Genomic DNA, 23,304 nt, shown 5'->3' on the forward strand with positions numbered 1-23,304 from the left:
GTTTGTGTTGGCGTGGCGGTGGAGGTTTGGTCATCTCCAGTTTATCGCTGCCCGCTGATGAGGCGGCCTTCCGTGGATGTCGGGTTTTTGGCGGCTTGCCAGTTGTGGGTCAGAATGACCGTGGCGGGTTACCGCGGCCGCGGCGGTAGAATGGCGGTCTTCTGACCGGCGGTAAGTGCCTTTTACCGCCGAGGTCAGAATGACCCCCAGAGTTCCCAAACCTGTGATCAACCTTGAAAACAATGATTCTTATCAGAAACCGGCTACCTTTCCCCAATATTTACAGAACCATCAAATGGGAGCAAACATCTCCAGTTACCTCCAGAATTGGAAAAGCATAACATCGGACAAATGGGTGCTGGATATAGTGGCTCGAGGTCATACTTTAGAATTTATACAAAAACCAGCACACCATCCGCCAGGAAGTTCCAAACCGCTCCATCTTCGCCTGCTTCAGCAGGAAGTGTTCCTGGTGCTCGCCAAGGGAGCAATGGAGGAGGTTCCGGTTCCGCAAAGAGGACTCTGGTTCTATTCCCAGTTCTTTCTAATAAGGAAGAGGTCAGGGGAATGGAGACCGAGCCTAGATCTCAGGAAGCTGAACAAGTTCCTACGGAAACAAGCCTTTCGTATGATCACACTGGCGGATATCCTACACCTTTTGAATCCTGGAGACTACATGACAACAATGGATCTCCAGGATGCTTATTTCCACATACTGATACATGTAAAACATCGCAGGTATCTCAGCTTTACTCAGGCCGGTGCCCATTATCAATTCAAGGTTCTCCCATTCGGCCTGAAGTCAGCTCAACGAATTTTCACAAAATGTCTTGCCCACGTACCAGATTTTCTCCACAACAGGGGTTTTCAGGTGATCCCATACCTGGGCGACTGGCTGATAAAAGCTCCTTCATCACAACTAGCGTCCAGGCTACAAACACCTGCCTAGAATTATTTCACAGTTTGGGACTAGCAGTGAATTTCCAGAAGTCAGTCACTCTGCCCACATGCAAGATAGACTTTTTGGGTGCAGAACTCGACACCATAGAAAACAAGGCATACCTCATTCCGGCCCAACAGCAGAAACTAGCCAACTTGGCTGTCAGCATCTCAAGAAGAAGGTCCGTTTCAGTGCGACTGTTCAAGTCGCTCCTAGGCATGATTTCCTCATCCATCATCCTAGTTCATCTAGCAAGGTTGAGAATGAGACCTTTGCAGGAGGAGTTACAGCTCCAATGGACCCAGTCGCAAGGATCCTTCGAGGAATTGCTAAATGTTACACCAAGGATAGTGGGGGCTTTGCGATGGTGGTCTCAGGTCAACCATCTCTCTTAAGGGCTCACTTTTCTCACGCCAATGACAGACTTTATCATCACGACAGACGCTTCCTTGGAAGGTTGGGGAGGTCATTTACAGGACATGCGCATTCAGGGAAGATGGTCAGATGCGCAGAGAGGAATGCACATAAATCTGTTGGAATTAAAAGCAGTCTGTCTTACGCTCAAAACGTTCCTTCTGCGCATTGCAGGGTCATCTGTGTTGGTCCGGACGGACAACACAACAAGCATGTTCTATATCAACAAGCAGGGAGGAACAAGATCCCTTTCCCTCTCAAGGGAAGCTCAATCTGTTTGAGACTGGGTCACGCTGCACAACATTTGCCTCAGGGTAGAGCGTCTGCCAGGTGTCAACAACGTCCTGGCAGACTCTCTCAGCAGGACTGACGACAACTGCCACGAATGGGAACTCAACCAGAGAGTACTGGACAACATCCTCCAATGCTGGGGACGCCCGACCCTGGATTTGTTTGCCACCAATCAGAACGCCAAATGCCAATTCTGCGCCAGTCGATACCCACTCCCGTGTTGTGAGGAAATGCTCTTTCGATGAGATGGTCCGGGATCTTTGCGTATGCTTTTCCACCCATCCCATTGATCCCCAGACTCTTGAGGAAGATGAAGTCGGAGGGCTGCAAGATCATACTCATAGCGCCCAGGTGGCCCAGGCAATATTGGTACACTGAGCTTCTACTCCTGCCCATGGCCAATTCCATGCGCCTTCCCGGCGACCACGACCTTCTCACGAAGACTCAAGGTCAAATTCTTCATCTGGATCCAGCATCTCCGCAATTGCACGCTTGGCTCCTGAGTTCCGTGAGTTCCAGGGTATGAACATTGACGAAGAATGCAGACTGATTTTATCTAGGGCACGAGCAGACAGTACAAATAAGACGTACAATCTCAAATGGAAGAGATTTTGTGTCTGGTGTTTGCAGAACAAGTTCCATCCTTTAAAGATTGAGCTGGAGCAAATTCTCTCATATCTCCTCACCCTGTCAAAGGCTGGGCTATGTCACGCATCCGTTAAGATCCATTTGACAGCTATAGCTTCCTATGGGCGCTCAGCTGATATGCCATGACTTGGCTCATCCAGAATTATTAAACAGTTCATGAAAGGCCTCTTCCGCACTTTTCCTCCAGTGCGTCCACCTCCACCAGAGTGGCATAACTCTGCCTAAGCTCTTCCCTCCGCTTCCACATCTAACTCACCAAACCTCACTCTACTACCATGACCTCCCAAACAACCCTACTAAATTCACCCTCATTTATCTCACCCTGCTACTATGATCTCCCTAACCCTTCCACAGACTCTTGCCTCCTCCATCCCCCTTTACTCATACCAAACCTTTGGGATGAGTAAATGAGGGATATACTCCCAATTAACACTTCTGGATTTCTTTCCTCCTCCACCGCTCCATTACTCCAGTCAATCTAACTAACAAACTCTCATATCCGTGGCTCAAATTAACTCATAATAATAATAGTAAAACTGTACTCATATTTCCCGATACTAATCCATCACTAATTCTAATTCTTGTTGGGTTCTGGAGTAGTGTGCTACTCCCCGAAAAGCGCTTCGAAGCCTCATCAGGGGTAGTAAGCGCTATATAAATACTATTACAATTACAATTACAACCTGAATGTAGTCCTGTCCCAGCTAATGAAAGCTCCTTTTGAACCCATTCACAGAGCGGAACTCAAATACATCACATTGAAGGTGGCAACTCTGCTTGCTCTTACTTCCATCAGAAGAGTCAGCGATATACAGGCCTTTACTATTAAGGAACCTTTTCTGGTTTTCTCAGATGACTTTGTCCTTCTTAGGACTAACCTCAGGTACATTCCTTAAGTGCCCTCATCATTTCACCTGAATGAGCCAGCAATACTAAGAACTTTTTTCCCAAATCCGTCGACAATCGCAGAAAAGACTCTGCATTCCTTGGACATCAAGAGATGCCTGAAATGTTACCTTCAAAGTACCAAGCAGCTTAGAAAGACAGGTCAACTGTTGGTATCTTATGCTCATGGACGGCAAGGGGCAGAGGTCACTAAGGCCACCATAGCCCGGTGGTTTGCATCTACAATTCAGTTTTGCCACACGAAAGCAGGAAAACCGTTGACTAAGCGCCAGAGAGCACACTCCACAAGAGCAGTTTCCACATCGGCTGCTCTGTTCCAGGGCATTACTCTGGATAAAATATGTCAGGCTGCGACGTGGAAAACTACACACTCCTTTACGCAGCATTACTGTTTGGAATCATCACAAAGAACTGACTCTTTAGTTAGACAGGCTGTCTTACGTCATCTCTTTCACAAAAAGTGGGATCTTTCCTATAACATGTAGACAGAATTCTATATGCAGTGGTCTATAGTTGCTATGCAATATGTATATTTGTTTTATGCTCATAATACAAGATTTATAAGCTTGTTATTTGGTAATATGTTTTAGACGATTTCTATGCTCGCACCCACCATCCACGGCGGCCATGACGTTTATTAAGAGTACTGCTAGCTATTAAGATTCAAGCATGTGAATTTATGAAAGATCCAATACTGGATAAGAAAACAAGTTAGTATCTGTAACTACAGTTATCCAGTACTGGTATCTTTCATAGATTCACATGCGAATCACCCTCCTGCCCTTAGACGCTTGCATATCCTTCTCAGGTCACGGCCTCTCTGGAGAGTATTCTAGAGGGTGCTGGTGTCTGATTGGCCAGCAGCCAGGTTTGGGTCCTTTTCACAAAAGGACTGAGATAGGCTATAAGAGTGAGTTGGGTTACCATTTTTTGGTGCTTATTGCTTTTTATGTACCGTGGGACTTCCACTTCGATGACGGGGATGATTCAAGCATGTGAATTTATGAAAGATACCAACACTGGAAAACTTTAGTTACAGGTAAGTAACTTGTTTTCTTAGTTTCCGTTCACAATTCAATTAACAGTGTAACCCATTTAGTCCCATATTAAGGACCAAGAAATGGTAAATAAAGTTACATTAATTTTATTACAGATTAAGGGCCAAACTAATGTAGATGAATCTCAAAAACATACTATGTAAGTAGGGGATCACCAAAAGTGAACCAAAATGTTGGATAAGATTAAATCGCAATAGCATAAGGCATACAAGAATTTCAGTTGGAACACCACAAAAGATGAGAAATACAATCTGGTGATCAGTGTACAAGTTTCAATCCTCTTGTCTATGCCTGAATAAATCTAAAGTAGTCTAAAATAGTCCTAAACCAAGTTAAAGTCAGGAAACTCTAGCTATATCTTGGAAAATAGGAAGGTGTCAGCATAGTGGAGATCTCAGTAGATGTTCTTCAATCAAGGTGTTGCATAACATGAAGGCGCACAAAGAGAATAAGGGCAGAAAGCTCCTTACCTTTACCTCAGAGTCCAAGGAAAATCTGCTATCTTGACTTCCAGTCTGAATACCAGCTAAGCCCACAGAACCTTCGAGAATTCCACGTCATCAACACCAGTAATTTTCCGTCTTCCCACAGTTGAACTTTGCAACTTCATTTGACTCTCCCATCCCACAGTTTGAACATCAGGATGACCTCAAGTGCCTTCCTGCTCCTGATACGACATGAATGGGAGTCGTCGTCTTAGTTTGTTAGCGCCTCTTGTCCTTTCCAAAGTTTCCTCCCAGACCTAACTATCTCTAATACACAACATGGCTTTCACTAACAGTGAAATCATATGAATACACCTGCAAGCAAAAGAACATTGCAGCGCAAGGAAAACTTTATGTTGAAGATTAACCGCAAGAAACCAGATGCTTTAAGGCCTTTGGTCAAGCTAACATAGCAAAACAGTCAGTGCACATTTGGAATGCACGATCATGAGTGCACTTTACAATTACAGAATAAATGCAAACATTTGTAATGAAAAAATTAGCACATGAAAGAAACTTTAATAAAGCAACATAATTCAAAATGCACAAATGTGAATGAGAGCTACACAATTTCATGTTAGTTAAACATTAAAACCTGCATATGTGTAACTCTAGTTTTCTACAGTGAACACACCTTTCAGTAATACGTTTTGGTGATTCGCTTTACATTAATAATGAAGGGCACACAGAATATATGACCTCATTACAAATTTACATGATTTCTGTAACGTACAGGAGTGAAACCAAAACTACGCTTCTCCAATCCCCCCTCTGATGGCGAAACAAGCCATAACAATCAAGATAAGATCTTATCAGATGGACCAGTTAAAACCTTGTAGTTCATCATTTTTCCTCTAGACTCCTCCAGACTTTCCATGTTATCATAATATCTACACTGGTTCTCCTCTAACTCCCCATTCGCCCTCATGCGTTGCTCACTTCATGTGTTGATTAAGCTAACACCCTCTATTTAGAAGTTACAGAAGGGTTGGTGAACAACCTGCAGGTGGTCCAAATTGTGGTGTCTTGGTTTCTTTTGCATATTCGCAGGCGTTCTTCCACTCGTCAGCTCTGAAAGCTCTCCACTGGCTGCCTGTCAGGAAATTTATTTTATTTAAAGCACTGGCTCTGGTTCATAGGGCTGTGTACCTGTCCAGCCCTGGATATCTTGCAAAGGGATTTGTACCGTATTTTCCTACTGCAATGGTGCTTTCTGCCTTGGCCTCACTTTTGTTGATTCCACGCTTTATATGGGTTTGAAGGGGAGGTAAAGCTTTCTCCTTTCTGACGGCTAAAGCTTGGAACCGTCTTCCACGTGATTGGCGTCTGATTCCCCTGGAGACCGCATTCTGCAGAAAACTTAAAACCTGACTTTTCTTCTGGGAGATAGTAAGGCTTGTGCTTGGAGGCATATGCCTAAGGGCTTCTCCATTTTAGCGCGTGACACTGCTTAGAGTAGCTGCGCGCTTCATAAAGCCCTCAATCATTTATTCATTCATTCTCCTCCTTTTCATTTCCTGTCTGACTTTCACTCTTGTGTCTTAAAGGCCACAACTAAAGATATTGCATAAACAGAAATTATCAACAATGGTCTCAAGATGTAACCCACTATTCCACTTCCTAGGTTTCCAAACCATATGCCAACTGTGGCAATCCCATTTCCAATTGCTCCACAAACACCTGTTGCTTCCAGCCCTTCCTTCAACCCAAACGCTGCCTTTCTTGGCAAGCAGAATGTGTAATGCAAGAGAAGTCTGCAAAATCATTGATATTAGTGCTACCATTTCAGTAACTACTACCAATAAGGCTCCTCCTAGAATAGTGGACAGTTTATCTACTATGCTAGACGGCTTTCTGATCATCAAATCATTTAAAGTCACCCCTGCAGATGGAATCATTGCTCGAAAAATATCTCCTATCACTTCTCAAGCCCTAACACTTTGTCCAGCTCTTGAATTCATTTCTCACACAGGATTATTGAAATGCTCTACATGTAATATTTTCGGAAAGACTACCCCTAAATAGCATACACTATACCATGCCATAGGCAATTCAAAATATGCCTGACCTCCACAAATAAAATAAACTCCCGGGATAATGAGGTCTTCTCCATCTAAAATCAGCTTCCCGTTCCTCTAACTTCAAATGTGTGATCACGTTCACAAATATAGTAACAACTGTAGATGTATCTGTAAGTATGCATAATCTCCCCTTATGCTTCTCATCTAAGATCAGCGCTTGATGATTCCCTGCCTATTGGGGCTCAATTTCTACCTTGGTTCATTTATGCTGAGTCTTAACGTCTTTGTCCGCTTTTGATTTAGACTGAAAAATGTCCTTGCATTCGTAATGGAAAGTTTCAATTCTATTAAGGACATGGAGGCAACAGTTATTCTCTACTATCTCTCTTTATTTTACCCCAGCAGACTTCAACATACTTGTATAAAACTACCCTTCCCAGCAAACCAATGGAAAGGAATTACAAACCACTTTGAACCAATGAAAAGTCTCTCTCCTTTCCCTCATAACAAGCATCTACAGATGTTGCTTCCCCTTCTTTTACTGTGAAAAGTAAAAGTCCCAAACAAGTACCTTATTCTCCCTTAATGGAATTGGAACCCGGAAAAATAAACATGCGCTGAGACTAGCATCCAAGGTATATTATCTCCATTCCAGAAAAGAACAGACAGTATCAAGTAACACTATAAATACTGTGGCTTCACCATCATAGTGGAAACATAAAACGGGAAGATTACTCTTATCAAACAAACTCAGTTTATACTAATACCTTACGTCAAATTTACTCCTTATTCAGTGTAGCATATTTAACTCACCCCCACCCCCCCAAAAAAGAAGATGGTCTGGGTAGTGTCCTCAGAAACTATGGTGGAAATAATCCTTGCCTCTGTGTCCTTAAAAGAATAGAAACTTCACGTTATGAATGCTAGGAAATTTTTCATTCTATGTCACGACTGGAGGCGAGGGTTATGCTTGTTCAAAGCTTGTCCACTACCAAGGAGGCCATATCCAAGACAGGCTTGAAGTAAAACCTCTTAAAGATGGAGTCCGGCAACCAATCGGACACATTAAGTCCTCCAATCGAGCAACCAGAGTTAATGCCTTTGAGTCCATGGCCCCTCTAACCGAATGAGCACCGAATTGTGACATATCAATACCCACTTCCTGCACGATCCAGCGGACCCATCGGGCAATAGTTGGAGAAGAGATAGCTTTGAAAGTTTTCTTGAGGGATGTTAACAACTGTCTTTCCCCAGGAGAGCAGAACACTTCTGTCTTTCTCTCATAGGCCTTCAGGCATTGCACTACACACAGCTTTGGTGATCTATCGAATGTCGGGCAAGAGAGCACCTGGGAATTAGATTTTGTTTGGCGCCAAATGTGGAAGGTCACTCCTTCCGGGGTAAAAACTTATGATATCCAGAGCTCAGACATCCAAGACTCTACGGCAAGAAATCAGACATAGCAGCATGGCTAGTTTGCCAGAGACCTCTTTTCAAGATAAAAATTAGTTTAGCTGCTATGACTTAAAAAGATATAAGTCCTGATTGACGTCCCATAAAACTGAGTATCTAGGCTCTGGTGGTAACACAAGAGTGATTCCTCTCATTAGCTTGTATACCAGAGGATGTGCACCTACCTGATAGCCTTGAACCGGAATATACCTGCCCAGATGGCTGGCCTAGAAGTATTCACAGTCCTATAAGTGAGGCCCTGTGATGCCAGAGATGCCCAAAAATTCATAACTTGGACAGCATCGGACCCCACTGGATCACTACTTTTTTATACTCACCTACGAACCCATCACAACCACCTGAATTTATATCATTTGGGGGTACTGTTAGCCCATGCTGTGACCAACATCCTTTCAGCTTCCTCTGAAAGTCCTGGGACTTGCCATCTTTCCCTGTAATCCTTCAGGTCATGAGATGTAACTTGCCTTGTAGGACTAGCAAGTGAGGAATCCCTAGACGGTCTCGAAGGAGATCTGGAGCGTGGTGTATAGGGATTGGAAAGTCCCAAGAAAGTTGCAGACTAACTGGATACCACACTTGCGATCTCTAAAAGGGTGCGATGAGGACTAGCTCTGTTGTCTCCGCACCTGAGTAGAAAATCTCATGATCATCGCGAAGGAGGGGAAAGCATACCCTCGTTCTGCTGTCCAATCCTGCAAAAAGGCATCCGTCGCCAGAGGATCTCGTTTCCAGCTAAAATACCTGTCTTTCTGGTGAACCAGTTGTGAATCGAAAAGGTTCACTGTGAACGGACTTCACCGATTTCCGATCGTCCTGAAAATATGAGGCTCCAGTTGCCATAGGCTTCTGTCTAACCATTCCTTTGAGCACCAGTCCGCTACTTTGTTGGATACTCCCAGAAGGTACTCCGCCGTGACCAATATGTTGTTGGAGAGGCAAAATGTCCAGAACTCCTCGGCCAGGTACGCCAGAATATTTGATCTGGGACCTCCAAGATGATTGATGTACTGGATGGCCAACACATTGTCCGTCTTTAGGAGGACACAGCAATTCACCTTCTCCTTGGTCTAACATTGGACCACAAAAGATCCTGCCATTAGTTTCAGGCAATTTATGTGGAGCCGTTGTTCCTCTGTGGACCAATTTCCTTCTGTGAAGGAGTCCCCGAAAATGTGTTCCCCAACCGGATTTGCTGTCATTGAATTTGAGACAATATCCGGGGTGGAACTGAAGATGGCTCTGCCGTCACACTTTTCCATGTAGGCAAGCCACCACACCATATATCTTTCTGGATTGCCTCTATCACAGGGATGTGTTCAGAATACTGCAGCCCCCTGCGGAGAGCAAAAGTCCTGAGCCTCTGTAGGGCTCTGTAATGCAATAGGCCTGGGAATACTGCTTGGATGGAAGATGATAGGAGTCCTACCACCCTGGCTACCAAGCCGCAGCGAAATCGGTGGCTTGGGGAAGGGTCAGTTTGAGTTCTCTCTTAGTCTTTGCCATCTTCCAAGATGGCAAACTGAGGGTCGTGTCAGTTGAGTAGATGATGAAACCCAAGAAGGCTGTGTGTCTGGGCGGGGGGGGGGGCAAAAGGAATTTCTTCTTGTTTATGACAAAACCCAAGCTTTCCAGCAGGTGAATCGTTTGCAGTTGCTCCTGCCACCTGATGGGACATTGATTCATGAGCAGGAGGTCGTCCAAATAAAAGATCATCCAGATACCTTGAGCGCTGAGGAATTCCATCGCTGGTTTGAGCACCTTGGCGAAACATCACAGTGCCGAACAGAGGCCGAAAGGCAGAGTTTTGAACTTGTAGACCTGACCCCGCCATAGGAACTGTAGGAATCTGTGATGGGTTGCAAAAATGGCAACCTTTAGATAGATGTCTTTGAGATATTGATGCACCAACCAATCTTCCAGTTGTAGCAGATCTCGTAGAAGATGGATACCTTCTGTCTTGAAATGGTGGAACACTGCCCAGTAGTTGAATTCTTTGAAGTTTATCACGGACCGTTGACCTCCATCCTGTTTCTCCACCCAAAATATTTTCCTGAGGAAACCCCTTCAAAGGAGAGGAGACGGGGTGATAGCGTCTGTGTGCAGCAAGTCTTCACTTTTTGATCTATCAAGAGGTTTTGGGCATCAGGAAAAAACAACAGGCGCAGTCAGACTGGGGAGACATAGAACTCGATGTGAAACCCCTGTACTGTCTGTAGGACTCATGAATCTGAGATCAACACTTCCCAATTGTGTATGAACAGCCGACCTCTCATTTTTTGTCGGGAAGAAGGGCAAACTCACCTGATAGAGCTCCATGAAACTGTTCTCTGGTGGAGGAGTTGTTTGAGCCCCAACGTCTTTGGCCTCTCCTTAAGATGTAGAATTACCCTTGGCGGGACTGGTCTTGCCAACGATTCTTGTGAAATCCTTGGCCTCGGGGAGGCATGTGTGCAGAAGCAGCCGGTTGAGCGCACCCAGCCACGCCTGATCCTAACAAAAATTCAAGGGTGGAAAATCTTATTAATGGAGGCCTGTGGAGGGACATGTTTGTGAAAACTAACTTTCCCAAATCCTTAATAAAAATGATTCCCCAAACAGTCCCCCTTGTGCCACCCGCCCCTGCCTCTGTAGGAGTTAGGCCCCCCAGCTCTTGGTCTACTTTTATTAGAAGGGTGCAGTTCTTCTCAATGGACAGTGCACAGTTTGCATTGCCCAGAAATATTCTTGCTCATGGTGCCCCCTCCGAGAGGCCCTCTGGCGAGATGGGGTTGCCTGATGACTGCCTTCTCCGCCAGGTCAAGAATTTTGGTCAAAGGTCCTATGACATTGAGGAGTGGGCCCTTGCAGGCATTCCAGGACCCTTCTATGCCCTTTTTAGGGTCACAAATATATTTTGCCAAAAATGTGGCCATTCTGGCATTGATGTCTGGAGTGAAGGCCACTTTTTCTGCCAGGTAAGGATGCGGACATTCTACCTGGAGATTGAGGCACACCTTCTTTTTCACAGGCTTCCGGAGACAGTCCACCGCATATTTGGCTACCTTAGCGGAAGGAGACCATTCCGCTGACCTGGGATAGATGAGATCATCTGGATCCAGCATATCCAATTGACCATCAAGGTCTTTATGCAATGGGATGGGAGTAGCATTAGGGGATGGGCACCATGGTCTTGAAGGGCAAACCTCATCGTTGGAGGCCACATGGAAGTCATTTTCATCCCCTTCCAGGAAGGAGGGGGTGGTTAGGTCACCTGGTGTGGAGCCCAACAGTGCCCCTGGTTTGTCATCAAGGTCGGAAAGGGGGGCCCTGGAAATAAAGGTCTTTTTGAGGCCCTCCACTGCACTTAGATCGACCTTGGCATCTGTGTTGCGCATGAGCGGAAGCTGGGTACCCTGGTCAGGTGTTGTGAGGGACCCCCTGTGGTGTGGTGGATCCATTGACACATGTAGAGACACTGGGCAGGAATAAGGGATTCTAATTATGCACCTCTTAAGTGGTGCGATCGCTGAGGAGACTGTCTGCTTTATAGAGGCATCTGCTTGTGATTTCTAGCTGCAGATTTCTTACCTTTGAATTCTCCCCAGGCGTCACTGGATCAGGAAGATTTTTGTAAGCAGTATCCCTGCATGCCAATAGGTGGCGTCGACTGGCTCTGTGTCAAGCGGCAGAGTCTGCGATGGAAATTAGGTTGCGGGTCCTATGTAGACACCACAGAGACGTGCCAATGTCAGTTCTTTTCTTTCTGCGCTAGCCAGCGTTGATCCGAAGGGAGCTACCCCTCAGTTGTTTTTTGACTGGCTTTTTCTTTCTACTTTTTCGAGATATTTGCTCCTGCTCTGTTGAGGGACGTCTTCTAGGAAGGCAGGTTTCAAGCCCTGTGGATCCTGGCATCGGGCGATGTACGTGACAGATCCTCACCTTGTGTGTTTGTGGTATTGGAGCGTGACCATGATCCGAAGTGTTGCTACAAGTGCTGGGTCATGCATCCTACAGCTTTGAGGGAGTGGTCCCAGAAGCTGAAAGGCGGCCCGGCATGCGACTCTGTGCAAGTCAAGGACTCAGTTCACAGGAAAGTCCTGGGACCGTCGCAGAGTCCGGAGTCATTGTCCTTCCATTCAAGGTCCTTGGGGCGATTGGGCGATCCAAGCGCTCTTCGACTTCTCCTTGTCCTTTCGCCAATGAGATGAGGGAGCATCAGTGCTCTGGGCCACATTCTGCAGAACCTCTGCTTGCGGCAACTCCACACCTCTCAGAGTTTCTGAGAGCCAGAGAAACCGTTGCCCAAGTTGAAGAATTTTATGAGGCCATGCGCCTTATTTTTAGGCACTCCGAACCTGCTGCAGCACCTTTGTGCCCCAAGGGGTCTGAGGGGGCCTCTTTGGGTTCTGTGCCGGTGGCTCGGGCCCTGGCACTGCGGGGCTCACATGGATCCTGTTCTGGATCTGGTCCGGCTCCGGTCATACCACCTCGACCTTCCCCAATACTTCCGGCACCGCCCGTGCCCACCAGCAGCACCATCCCCATTGTAATCCCCAACTCAGACACACCACTGGATGGGCGCCACCCTACACCGACAGGAGATGTCTCCTCGCTTGGATCCTGAGCCCTATTTCTCTGGGCTAGGCCTCAGGGGTGAATGGGAGATGCGCGGACCCTTTAGAATGCCAGCCCTATGACTCTCAAACAGACTGGTGTGAGGACTTCGGTGAAGCCAGCGGACTGGACACTTCTTCAGATACTGGCATGCTTTCTCACCCTACTTTGGCTACGGAGGAAGGAGCTTCTTAGGCTATGGTGGTGAGGAGGGCAGCTGAAGTCCTGAACCTTTAACTACCCTTGGTGGCCATCAAGACTAATCTCTTGACAGGAGTGCTGCAGCCGGGAGCTTCCACCTCAGAAACCCTGTTCCTGTTCAATGATGCCTTCACTGACTTCCTACTGGGTACGTTGTCCAAACCCAGCACAGGGGCTCCTGTGAATAGGACAATTACCCACCGCCTTCACCCCACACCTCGGGACCCAAGTTTCCGAAGCCACACCCCACTCCTGAGAGTATGTTGGTCCAGGCCTCTACCTCCCAAGGCGTGTTCTCTACCACTCCCATGGATAGGGTATCTGAAAGGTTGGATTCATTTGGAAAGAAGATGTTTTCTTCTGCCAGCCTTGCGGTCAGTGAGCACCACATGCCTTTTAGGTCATTATTCCCACCCGCTGAGGGATACGGTTGTGCAAGGGCTGCCACAGGTACTGGGAGAAGCCTGGGCTCTACTCTCAGGCCGATGGGAGAGACACAGCAAAGTTCACAATTCATTGCAGACTTGAAAACAACTAACTCGCTAAGCAGAGCCTGTAAGGAAATGCCTCCTTGGCATGGTTACCCCCTGACTTTTTGCCTTTGCTGATGCCAAGTTATGATTTGAAAGTGTGCTGAGGCCTACTAACCAGGCCCCAGCACCAGTGTTCTTTCCCTAACCTGTACCTTTGTCTCCACAATTGGCACACCACTGGCATCCAGGTAGGTCCCTTGTAACTGGTACCCCTGGTACCAAGGGCCCTGATGCCAGGGAAGGTCTCTAAGGGCTGCAGCATGTCTTATGCCACCCTGGGGACCCCTCACTCAGCACATGCACACTGCTTGCCAGCTTGTGTGTGCTGGTGGGGAGAAAATGACTAAGTCGACATGGCACTCCCCTCAGGGTGCCATGCCAACCTCACACTGCCTCTGGCATAGATAAGTCACCCCTCTAGCAGGCCTTACAGCCCTAAGGCAGGGTGCACTATACCACAGGTGAGGGTATAGGTGCATGAGTACTATGCCCCTACAGTGTCTAAGCAAAACCTTAGACATTGTAAGTGCAGGGTAGCCATAAGAGTATATGGGCTGGGAGTCTGTCATACACGAACTCCACAGCACCATAATGGCTACACTGAAAACTGGGAAGTTTGGTATCAAACTTCTCAGCACAATAAATGCACACTGATGCCAGTGTACATTTTATTGTGAAATACCCCCAGAGGGCATCTTAGAGATGCCCCCTAATAACATACCCGACTTCCAGTGTGGGCTGACTAGTTCTTGCCAGCCTGCCACACACCAGACATGTTGCTGGCAACATGGAGAGAGTGCCTTTGTCACTCTGTGGCCAAGAACAAAGCCTGTACTTGGTGGAGGTGCTTCTCACCTCCCCCTGCAGGAACTGTAACACCTGGCGGTGAGCCTCAAAGGCCCATCCTCTTTGTTACAGAGCCACAGGGCATCCCAGCTAGTGGAGATGCCCGCCCCTCCGGTCACTGCCCCCACTTTTGGTGGAAAGGCTGGAGGAGATAATGAGAAAAACAAGGAGGAGTCACTGGCCAGTCAGGACAACCCCTAAGGTGTCCTGAGCTGAGGTGACTCTGACTTTTAGAAATCCTCCATCTTGCGGATGGAGGATTCCCCCAAAAGGATTAGGGATGTGCCCCCCTCCCCATCGGGAGGAGGCACAAAGAGGGTGTAGCCACCCTCAGGGCTAGTAGCCATTGGCTACTAACCTCCCAGACCTAAACACACCCCTAAATTGAGTATTTAGGGGCCCTCAGAACCTAGGAAGATAGATTCCTGCAACCTGAAGACGAAGAAGGACTGCTGACCTGAAGCCCTGCAGAGAAGACGGAGACACCAACTGCTTTGGCCCCAGCCCTACCGGCCTGTCTCCCCACTTTGAGAAAAACTGCAACAGCGACGCGTCCCTCAGGGTCCAGCGACCTCTGAAGCCTCAGAGAACTACCCTGCATCTAAAAGGACCAAGAAACTCCCGAGGACAGCGGCCCTGTTCACCAAGACTGCAAACTTTGCAACAAAGAAGCAACTTTTAAAGACCACACGTTTCCCGCCGGAAGCGTGAGACTTTCCACTCTGCACCCGACGCCCCCGGCTCGACCTGCAGAAAACCAACACTACAGGGAGGACTCCCCGGTGACTGCGAGCCCATGAATAGCCAGAGTTGAGCCCCCACAGCGACGCCTGCAGAGGGAATCCAGAGGCTACCCTGACCGCAACTGCCTGCTTCAAGGAACCCGACGCCTGGTAAAGACACTGCACCCGCAGCCCCCAGGACCTGAAGGAACCGAACTCCAGTGCAGGAGCGACCCCCAGGCGGCCCTTTTCCTAGCCCAGGTGGTGGCTACCCCGAGGAGCCCCCCCCTTGCCTGCCCGCATTGCTGAAGAGACCCCGGGGTCTCCCCATTGAATCCTATTGCGGACCCGACGCCTGTTTGCACTCTGCACCCTGCCGCCCTGTGCCGCTGAGGGTGTACTTTCTGTGCCTGATTGTGTCCCCTCCGGTGCCCTACAAAACCCCCCTGGTCTGCCCTCCGAAGTCGCGGGTACTTACCTGCTGGCAGACTGGAACCGGGGCACCCCTATTTCCATTGAAGCCTATGTGTTTTGGGCACCACTTTGACCTCTGCACCTGACCGGCCCTGAGCTGCTGGTGTGGTAACTTTGGGGTTGCCTTGAACCCCCAACGGTGGGCTACCTTGGACCCAACTTTGAACCCTGTAAGTGCTTTACTTACCTGTGAACCTAACAAATACTTACTTCCCCCAGGAACTGTTGATTTTTGCACTGTCTAATTTTAAAATAGCTTATTGCAATTTTTGCCAAAACTGTACATGCTATTGTGATGATTCAAAGTTCCTAAGATACCTGAGTGAAATACCTTTCATTTAAAGTATTGTTTGTAAATCTTGAACCTGTGGTTCTTAAAATAAACTAAGAAAATATATTTTTCTATATAAAAACCTATTGGCCTGGATTTGTCTTTGAGTGTGTGTTCCTCATTTATTGCCTGTGTGTGTACAACAAATGCTTAACACTACCCTCTGATAAGCCTACTGCTCGACCACACTACCACAATATAGAGCATTAGAATGATCTCTTTTTGCCACTATCTTACCTCTAAGGGGAACCGTTGGACTCTGTGCACACCATTTCTTACTTTGAAATAGTACATACAGAGCCAACTTCCTACAGAGCTGTTTCCACTACAGTGGCCCTGAGGTGCCAAGCCTGCTGAGGGTGTCTGGCTTTTCAGAGGATGTCCAGGCTTCTTTGATGGAGATCAGGCAGACTCTGCACTAGAGTGCTTCAAGGATAGCCGGACTACGGGCAGGTCCTTGGAAATCACAGCACACTCCTCCCCCACCACCTCCCCGCCCCCACCATCCCCGCTGCTATCCATCCCCTCCCTTCCCTCAATCTGCCTTTCGCCCCTTTTGTGGCTATGGAAGGTGTTCAACCTCGCCAATTCCCAGCCAGCCACAGTGCCGTGCAAGCTAGCCAGCCTCTACGTGGCCGTGGGTGCGTGTCCAACCAACCTCGTGGGTCAGGTGGCCAGTGGTTTGATTGGCCCGCCACCCCCTTCTGCAGAAGCCTCCAGGCCCTCCTAGTCTGGGTCACCCCTTCCGTGAAGGCTGTGGTTGCTATTCCTGCTGATTTCTGGTCCCCAAAATGGACAAGGGCCTTCACCCTATACTAGACCTTTGTCCCCTCAACCTCTTCCTGTAGAAGAAGTAGCTGAAGATGCTCACATTGGCTCAGGTCTTGTCTTCCCTGGACCCAGGAGACTGGATGGTAGCGTTGGAATTGTAGAATGCCTACTTTCATATCCCCATCCTGCCTGCCAACAGACGTTACTTGCAGTTCATGGTAGGCCACAAGCAATTTCAGTTCACTGTGTTCCCTTTTTGCCTTACCAGAGACCTTCGGGTGTTCACCAAGGTAGTGACAGTGGTTACAGCTCACTTGCGGAGATAAAGGGTTTCAGTCTTCCCCTAGCTTGATGAATGGCTGTTGAAGGCACGCTATTCTGGAAAAGGTGCAGTTACGGGCTTATCCTCCCAAGCGGCAAGTCCAGGATATTCAGGCTATGAGACAGATGTTTCTGCTTCTAGCCTGGATTTCGGTGAGAGTGACTGAGGCTGCTTGACCTCATGGCTTCCTGCATGTGACATCCCAGATGGCATATGCGGGCTCTGCAGTGGGACCTGAAGTTCCAGTGGGTGCAGCATCAGAGAAATCTCTCCAACATGGTCCAGAACTCAGAGGGAACTGCAAAAGATCTGCAGTGGTTGTTAACGAATCGCACTTGGGCACGAGGCAGATCCCTCTCCATTCCCCAGCCACATCTGTCAGAAGTGCCCGCTGTGACAGACAGCAGTGGCTGTGGCAGACACTGAAAATCGCGACGGGTGCAACTGCACCCGTCGCACACCAGCAACTCCATTCGGAGCCGGCTTCCTCGTTGCTGGTGCTTTCCCGCTGGGCGGGCGGGCGGCCTTTTGGCAGTGGCCCGCCCGCCCAGCGGGAAAGTCAGAATCACTGCGGCGGTCATTTGACCGCGCTGCGGTGTTCTGGCGGGGGAACTTTGGCGGGCGGCCTCCGCCGCCCGCCGAAGTTAGAATGACCCCCATAGTCTCTACTAGATAAGGCGTTACCGAAGGTAAGTAACTTGTTCATCTATTACCTTGCAGAATTTGTCATCAAGAGGGAGCATCACTAGGGACCCCTCTTCAATGTATTCAATCTCCATTTGTCTTTGCAACCTTTATTTGTCGTTATGTGATAAACCCTCTTTGGGGATACAATATGGTACTGGGTGACACCAGTTTGTATGGGTGCACTAGAAAGCACGCAATGGTACTTTCTCTAGGGCCACCCAACACTCGGTATTAAATTTGGAAGGGCCTAAATATCCTTGCCTGGGTCTGTAACGCCACGCCTCGTCGCAGCGTCTCTTTTTCCTACCGCGGTCGAATCGTGCTGCTGATTGTCAGAGCGCTGTTCCCTGCGTTTTCTTGCCATTTTGGCAACGCGTGCCGGGAAGCGTGTTTTGCGCTCCCGGTCGCGTCGCCCTTACCATATTTAGGGCGTTGTCTTCTCTCCTGTCGGTTGTGGTCTTTTTTCTGGTCTTTTTCTTGTCTTTTTCTTGCTTTCTGTGTACTGCATTCCTTAGTGTTCCTGCTGGTGTCCATGTTGTCTTCTTCCTGTTTTCATTTCCCACCATGCTCTTTTTCTTATATTCTATATCCTTTTTTCCTGTTATTTTCTATGGGCTTTTCCCAATTCAAGATGGTGTTGTTTTCATTTCCTGTGATGTCACTTCCTCTTTTCCAGTATATAAGCCACTCAGTCTTGCTCTACCTTGCGTTGCAAACACTTCCCTTTGGTAGTGCTCTTCGCTCCTGTTCGTTGTTCCTGTTTTCGCTTTTGGAGAATTTTTGCCTTGTTTTTCCTGTTTTCAAGTCCTGTTTTTTCTTCTTTTTCAGGAGTTGCTGTTTGAGGTTCTTTCCCCATTTCTTGGGGTGTTTCCTCTGGGACTCCTTCTGGAGGGTACGGTCTGCTTAGGCGTTCTCTGTCAAGCGGCACTGTGGCTACTAGAAAGGGTCGCCCCTATATGGGATTATCCGGAACCTGCAGAAGACCAGGTGTTTTCTCCAATCCTGCATCCAGAGGTGAGAAGCCTAGTGCAGTTCGTGATAGGGTTGTGCTCACTAGTGGTAGTAATTACTGTGAGTGCTTCACGTATAGCTGAAAAAACATGCTAGTATAGACCCATTTATGAACAGGCAACTTGCCACTCTGATTAAAAAAGAAAAAAAAAAAAAAACTCAGGGTGCTTTTGGCCTTCAGATAGCCCGGTGATGGAAAATGACATGGCACAGCGTCCGTGGGAATAACGGCTCATCGGAATAATCTCAGAGACGCGTAGCATAGAGATGTGACTAGCGCATGTGCGCCCTCTAGTGGGTCATTTTGTCTACTGTACTCATGCAGTTTTGGGCAGAGTAAATACGAGAACAACTGGCCGCAAAAGGAGCGCTGAAAACGTGTTTCCACTGCAGAAACACCCTGCAAGCAGTAATCAACAATCAAAATACTAAAAAAAACACTGCAAACCATGTGAGAATCAAAATGCACAATATGATAGAAAAGTATGGAAAAACACTTACCTGCCTGCTGCAGCAGGAAAGAAGGAGGAAGTGACATTGGGAGACACTTATTATGAGGGAAAGGAGAGAGACAGTTTATTGGTTCAAGGTTGTTTGTAGTTCCTTTCCTGCGGTTTGCTGGGAAAGGTAGTTGTATATAAGTATGTTGAAATCTGCTGGAGTAAAATAAAGAGAGAAAGTAGAGCATAATATTCACCTCCGACCCTGACAAAGAATCCAAATCTCTCCTTCTATTTTTAAATAAATTCAAAAATGTATTTTTAACATCTGTCAAACTACAGGTGAAATTATTTGGATGTGCATCTACAGTATCTAATGCTGTGAAGGACTAAAATAACCATATCCCTATGTCTTTGGGTGCAGGGTGTCTATTCAAATGCTCCAATGTGGGGATCTTTGAAAGGACTGAATCATAATTTGAAAAATAATATTAGAAATGTTCTGTTCCATTAAACAACTCAGGAAGAGACTAAAGTGACATCATAAGTCAAAGAAATTTGATGGTATGTGATACCTTCTGCAGCTTATGCAGGCAACTGAGTGCATACATAGCAGTACCTCACCTCCATTGTGTCAGTGTATTCATAAAGCAAGTTAAAAAACATTTGAAGAAAAATCTCCTCTGGATGCATCTACATGTAATACTTTATCACCTAGTGTGTATAAACTATTACCTTCAGGGTTCAGGGCAAAGGGGGTTCACTAGGTGGTGGTTTAACTACTGTGGAAGATGTAGGTGAGGATAATTCTACAAGGAGAACAATTAGCACTATAACTACAACAATAAGTGTGCCTAATATAATGTACCTACGTCTGTACTGATTTGCACTATGATTAGTGGCTTCAATCACTTTGCTAAAATTAGACAGTTGAATGGCATATAGCAGCAGCAACAGAGTCTTCTCTGTCAATCTCCACTTGTGCGAACTGCAAAACAAAGTCCATGCAATGATTTTATTTACAAGATGTTTGTGAGTCTTCCTCAGCCCTACTATGTGTTCTGGTGCAGGACAACTTTACACTTCTTCAGCAGACTTGGTACTCTTACTTAATTCCCTGACATAGCTACTGCAAATGTCTCTAAGAAAGGCACAGTTCAAAACCACTAATTATCACATCTAGAATTAAATATCTTAGTCTGTCCAACAGCAAAGAAAATTCAAAGTGTAATTCAAGCAAAATGTTCAGTTCAGGAGGTTCAGATGGATCTGAACTTTTATCCCAAAATTCCAAAACCTCGCACCATCATTGACAGCAATGCATGTCCATTCATTTTGATCTCCTTGGTGCAAGCCCTTTGTCCTCACTTTCACTCTGGCCAGAATTCTTGGTGTCCTCTGGGAGAGTTTGAGGTACACGTTCCTTGGGCAAACTCAGTCTCTCCCTTTCTTGTCTCCTGGACCAGCGGTCTCCAGCTCCCACTTGCGCCCTCACAGCACTAGATCCTTTGTCAGAGTCTAAACCTGACTCGTTCACCGCTACAGGATGAGACTCTTCCATCTCAGTTTGGACTGCTGATCTCTCCAGACCCTCCTCAGACCGAGCATGTGCTGTTTCAGGCTATCCTTGGTCTCCGACATCTTGACTAACTTGCTCATGCTGTCTGTCACAGCGGGCACTTCTGAGAGAGGTACTGTCACATCAAGAGGACACAACGCGGCAAGTATGGAAAACGTGTATCCAGTTGGGGAGACCTCCACATTTGACAGCAGTAGTTATTACCAGAATGACTTGGTATGGTTCAAGCCAATGAGGTTACAAACACGTTTTCCTCATGTGTTTCTTCACCAAGACCCAGTCGCTGGAACTGAGGTCCATGACACTGCTCCTGATGTGGTGGGGCTGTGGCCGCTCAAACCTGTTGAAACACAGAACACACCATGTCCGCTAGTCTTTTGCAGTAATCAAGAACCAAGTTATCTGTAATGTTCACAAGCGGAATTGCGGGTATAGCTGGCAGTCTCATTGCTCTGCCCATGATTAATGACTCATGGGGGGACAGTCCTGCCTTCTGATCAGGGACACTGAAGAGAATCATTAATACAAGAGCCAAAGCCTCAGGCCATTTCAAAGATGTCAAAACACACACTTTAGCTAGTCTGGATTTCATTATGCTGTTCACTTGCTCCACAATGCCAGGAGCTTTTGGTCGATGGCTGCAATGCAGTCTCTGCTCCACTTGTAATGCTGCACACAATAGTTTCAGGACCTCATTGTTAAAGTGGGTCCCTCAGTCTGACTCTAGAGAAGTCGGGAAACCGAACCAGGCAATAAGTTCCCTCAGTAACAATTTAGCTACTGTGAGACTGTCATTTCGTCTGGTCAGGTGAGCTTCAACCCAACACGAGATGATGTATACAACCGCCAGGACATATCTTAGTCTGTCGAAGACAGGCATCTCGATGAAGTCCAGCTGCATCCAGTTGAAGGGACCTCCTGTTCTTTCTCTGTGACTCAGTGTTACTGTTGTTATCTTTCCTGCATTGTTCTGCTGTCACACAGCACATCTGTGACACAACGCTTCAGCGATCAATCTGAACCTAGGATTAAACCTAGTCTGCCTGAACATTCCAAACCATGGCGTGTCTCCCTACATATGTAGGATTGTGGAAATGTCTAGCCATTGGGATCAACAAATTATTTGGCAACTCAGGTCTCTCATCCACTGAAACTCAAATGTCATAATCTCTCTTAACGTAACCTTCTCTAACCCAACTTTGTTGTTCTTCCTCTGATATCTTTTCTTGAAGCCTCTTTACCTCCTCCCATGTATCTGCAGTTGTTAAGAAAAGGTTGCAATTGGTCTCATCTGTCCCCTCATTCCTGTACTCTCCATTAAAGGTACAGACATTGTGAGCGCAATACTTTGCAACTTCATCAGCCTACCTTTTGCCTAATGTTATAGTCATCTCCGCTGCGGTGTGCTGAACACTTTACCACAGCAATTTGGGCATGCATTTACAGCACTCCAAGGAGATTTCTTATTTGCTCACTGTTACGGATGGGGGATCCTGAAAAAGTCATAAAATCCCCCTGGGACCATAAAGGTCCGAAATCATGAACAACACTGAAGCCGCACTGACTGTCAGTATAAATCATCACCTTCAGCTAGTCTGAGACACAGTAGGCTCTGGTAAGAGCTATCAGTCCAGCCACTTGTACTGAAAATATTCCTTGAAGCCAGGAAGCTTAGACACCTCCGGACTGTACAAATTGCGTAGGCAGCTCTGAAACTTCCTCCATAGGTCATAAACACGAGTCATCCACAAACAAAATCAGATTCGGGTAGTGGCTCATTTTGTATGTCTGGTCTTGGCTTAGTGCATAGTTCAGTGACACAGAGACAGTCATGCTCCACCTCACAATCACTATGATCATTTTCTGGTGTAGGTAGCAAAGTAGCAGGATTCAGAACAGCACCACACTTTAGAGTGACATTTTCAGCTGCAACGATAACCTGTTCATAGTAAGGCAGTTATTGGTTAAGTACTGTGTTCTAGTTCTTGTTACCAACAATTCAACAGAATGGGGAACAAAAACAGCTGAGTGACCAATAAAAATATTTTCATACCTAACAATGTTGACAGTGGTCAATGTCATTACTGTGAGGTAGCCTGGCAGTGCAGATGCCATGGGGTCAAGAGTAGTAGAGAAGTAGGCAACTGACCTTTGGGGTGTTTCTGTGTAACTGTGCAAGCACTGAGATAGCCCAGCCCTCCCTCTCACTGCAGAAAAGTGCAAAGGACTTATTATACTCAGGCATTCACAGTGCTGGGGACTTTCAGCCCTACAAAGGCAGTCAAGTAATCATTATCCCAGAGTCCCGGATGAGAGACATCCTTGTGTGTCAGCCTCTGTAAATGCTTGGCCACTGGGGAAAAGTTGGGTATTCACTAGCGACAGTCGCCCACCATTCCCAGAAACATTCTGAGTTCTCCGGCGGATTCATTTTTCAGAATTGCAGAAATTCTCTCTTATGACACTTTCCTCCCTCCTTTATGATGTACAAGGTACTGGACCTCTTCCTCATAGATTGCACCTTTTCTTGGGGAGACTTTCTGTCCATTCTTAGCCAT

This window comes from Pleurodeles waltl, chromosome 8, assembly GCF_031143425.1.
Source record: "Pleurodeles waltl isolate 20211129_DDA chromosome 8, aPleWal1.hap1.20221129, whole genome shotgun sequence".
NCBI lineage: Eukaryota > Metazoa > Chordata > Amphibia > Caudata > Salamandridae > Pleurodeles > Pleurodeles waltl.